Here is a 2,885-nt window from a genome sequence, read left to right on the forward strand (position 1 = left end):
AAATTAAGATAATAATAGTAGCTTTCCTGCTGTCAAAGAGACAGCATTTGAAGGTTTATGGGTAAATTGGGGTAAATTTTGGTTTATGTATTTCTGTTGCAGGTTCCTCCCATTTACCACCTGTGTCATTTTCTCTAATATGCCCAACATACTATCATCGTATTTGCCTTCCATGTTTTCCTTCACTTCAACCACCATCTAATATAAAAAGCAGACTGAAGCACCTCAACGATTATTAAACATTTAAGATGATAAAACCTACATTTCTTTCCCAAGTATTTACAATCTGCCATAGTTATCCCAGGACTTGGTAGGTCTACTGTCACACATCCCAGTCATTAAGGTTGGATATAATTCCTAGAAATATATAGGGGGTTTATGCATTGTAAATTACATCTTCACAGAAGGTTATCGAAGTTTTAGCCAAAGTACCAACAAATTTCACATTACGTAAACACATATTTTGAATCAATCTCTTACAGTACAAATCTCTCAAGACAGAGGCAAGAAGCTAGATCTGATAACAAAGATGTGTACAAGAGACTTATACATTGGTGTGCCCAGTTTTTAGGGCACATCCTCCAGACACAATTCTGAAGCATGAGCAAAGTGCCCAGGCTTCCTACTATATGAACCAAAGAGTCAGACACCCAATGACCACAGTCAGCAGACAGTTGCCTACTGACAGGCACTGGGAAGAATGAAGAGAGTCTTAAAATAGTCTGAAATGCATCTGTTGAGTATCTCACATTGGGTATTTATTCTTCTCCCTTCACTCAGAATACAACCTGGATCAAGTAAATATTAACTCTTCAAAGAACAGAATACAACTCATTCTTCCAGGCAATAACCATTAATGATGTGGGGACTTTTTTCCATATAATAACCCAGACATTAAATTATTCATAGCAGTGGTGGCTTAATTCCCCATCTGCTAGATTTGATATAAATCCTCCTCCCAAATAAGAGCTATAAAAACTACCTGACCAGTAATCCTATGTAGAAACATTCGCCGCTGCTGCTTTTAGCGAGCAGCCATTGTGCAGAGAAGTAAGATTTATTGGGACAGATAGAACTGGTGCTGGATCAACTAGGCACAAGTTCACCTCTGCAATGATCTGCACATAAGGTTCACTCAACCACGAAAGGCAACCACCCATCTGCAGCCACCTTGTGGCTGACACTGGCTGGGACTAAAAAGAAATATCCTGTTCCTCATGCTTTGTGTGTGTGAGTATGTATATATATATGTATATATATATATATATATATATATATATATATATATATATATCACCTTTCTATTGAAAAGGATTTGGTAAATCATTTATCTGCCAGAATAGCGCTGGGAGCAGAGACCAAACTCTCCCAAGCCAAGAGCCCTGCCAGGAGGTGAGCCTCCCGCCCCGCGAGCTCGCAGTTCCTCTCCCAGCTGGGCTCCAGGACGCCTGCCTGGGATCAGGGATCAGGGCACCCTCTCCTCAGGTAACAGCCTGCCCTCGAGAGCTCCCAGCCGGGACAAACGCCGCACGCATCCTTCCGAACTACCCTGGCTGCGGACGCGCACCCAGCCCAGGGGAGGAGACTGAGCCGCCTCCACACAGCCCTGGCTCCCCTCCCCAGGGCGAGCAGGTTAGTCTGGGGTTGGTTTTTTATCTCCTCTCTGCGTGTCTCGTTACGGAGCGGCGCGGGAACAGCCACACATTCCTGACCGCGTCCCGCCGGGCCAAAATCACAGCACGACCTGCTCCGGCCCCCAGGGGATGGACGGCGGAGGGGGCCGGGGTGAGGCGGAGCCCCCGCCGTGCCACGACCCTCCCTCCTCCCCAGCGCGGCCCAGCCCGGACCGAGGGGGGCGGCCCACGGACACGGGAGCTCCTGCTCCCGATTCCCTTCAGGGCGCTTCCCACCACCGGCACCCACCGGTGTGAAACCGAGCCCCCTCACCCCAGCCCAGGTGAAGGGAGGGACAGCGGGGAGATCGTGGTCGAGGAATGGGCTCCCGAGACCCAGGGGCAGCGGGCAGGGGGGACCGAGCTCGCCGTCCCGGGCATCCCCCGGTGGGATAACATTCCCCCCGGGCACCGGGTGTGCGGAGCTGGGGCAGAGCGATCTGTCCCGACGCGCCGCGGCAGCGAGGGAGGCAGGCAGGCAGGATGCACCCGCCGCGGGACGCGGGCATCAGCCAGACCCTTCATCACACCACCACTGAGACTGTTTGGGGGTTTTTTAATTATTGTTCTTTTTAAAAGTAAGGCCTTTGCAGGAGTTTCTAAGTGGATTCCCCGCCCAAGCCCAGGCTCGCCACTTTCCACCTCTCCATCTCCTCCTCCCTCACCCCATTCTCCCCCAGGAATCCGCTCCCGCCGCCGCCGGGATGGCCAGGCAGGTGGGCGGGAAGCCTTCCCGTTCCCGCTCCTGCCCCGACCCCAGCCCGCCTCCCCCAGGCCCCGAGGGAGTCGAAGCGGAGCTCACACCGACCTGTGCGGGCATCGGCCGCGGAGCCGCCGGCGGGAGCGGCCGCTCGTTCTCAGCGGGGCTGCGGGAGAGCCGCGTCCCTGCCCGCTGTCCGCTCCGCATCCGATAAGGAGAAAGGGGAGCGAAAGGAGGCGGGCAATTATAGAGCAGAAGGTGGAAAGAAGGAGGGGGAGAGGCACGAGCGATGCCTGAGATCCCACCCTCCGCCCGCGATCCCGACCCCGCGGCGGGGGCGCGGCCAGGTGCGCGGGAGGCAGGGCCGGGGGGGCGCGGGCAGCGTTCCACGGGCAGGTGCTGGGCTTGCCAGTGCCCTTCGTCTTCTGGGTTTGTTACCTGTTAACTCATTTTCCTCTCCCCGAAGTTCCTCATTCACTTCGTTTATAAATTATTTAGAAGGTGCCTACTCT

The 2,885-nt window shown here is 53.6% G+C and overlaps 1 protein-coding gene across 1 annotated transcript in view; it reads right to left on the reverse strand.

Moving 5' to 3' along the window:
• Nucleotides 1–2,562, reverse strand: part of COL14A1 (collagen type XIV alpha 1 chain) — a 110,572-nt gene extending 108,010 nt beyond the window's left edge. The window contains exon 1 of the mRNA XM_027884918.1: nucleotides 2,482–2,562. The gene's annotated coding sequence lies outside the window, so the exon portion shown is untranslated. The remainder of the gene's footprint in view (nucleotides 1–2,481) is intronic.
• Nucleotides 2,563–2,885: the final 323 nt, after the last annotated feature.

Source organism: Empidonax traillii, unplaced genomic scaffold (assembly GCF_003031625.1).
Source record: "Empidonax traillii isolate 1590-97213 ecotype Southwest subspecies unplaced genomic scaffold, ASM303162v1 scaffold157:size2224338, whole genome shotgun sequence".
Taxonomy (NCBI): domain Eukaryota; kingdom Metazoa; phylum Chordata; class Aves; order Passeriformes; family Tyrannidae; genus Empidonax; species Empidonax traillii.